Below are 507 nucleotides of genomic sequence, written 5' to 3'. Positions count from 1 at the left end.
GGCGTTCTAGGCACCAAGCCCTTTCCTAAAGTTTCTTTATTCCGTTACTGAGAGAGAGACAGAGTGACAGAGAGCATCCCTATCAGGGCTCTGACACTGCAATCCACCCCAAGCCTCAGCGAGTCCCAAATCGTGGGAGAGTATGTGCCTGGTGTACTCAGAGAAGGATCTGGGCACAGATCTGGAACCTTCCATGTAGGTCAGCTCCACAGAGCACTACTTGTTACTGCGCCTGTCTCATCCCACCAGGTCCTTTCTAAGAGCCCAGTCAGGTGTCTTCACGTGGAGGTGGTGGCTGGTATGGGGTCAGACAACCTTAGCTGGAGGAAACGGAGAATTCAGCTCCATGGAGTGGGGGTGGGAATAGTGGAGAGAAAGAAGCACTCAAGTGGGGAACACAGAGAATGGTGGGGTGTAGGTCTTGGCACTCACGCATGGCATTTAGGCCACATTTCTTTTTCTCTTTTTAGAGAGTTTTTTTTTTTTTTTTTCTTTTTTGCGAACAGT

This window comes from Tupaia chinensis, unplaced genomic scaffold, assembly GCF_000334495.1.
Source record: "Tupaia chinensis unplaced genomic scaffold, TupChi_1.0 Scaffold000146_1, whole genome shotgun sequence".
Classification (NCBI taxonomy): Eukaryota; Metazoa; Chordata; class Mammalia; order Scandentia; family Tupaiidae; genus Tupaia; species Tupaia belangeri.
Note: the sequence above shows the minus strand (reverse complement) of the source record.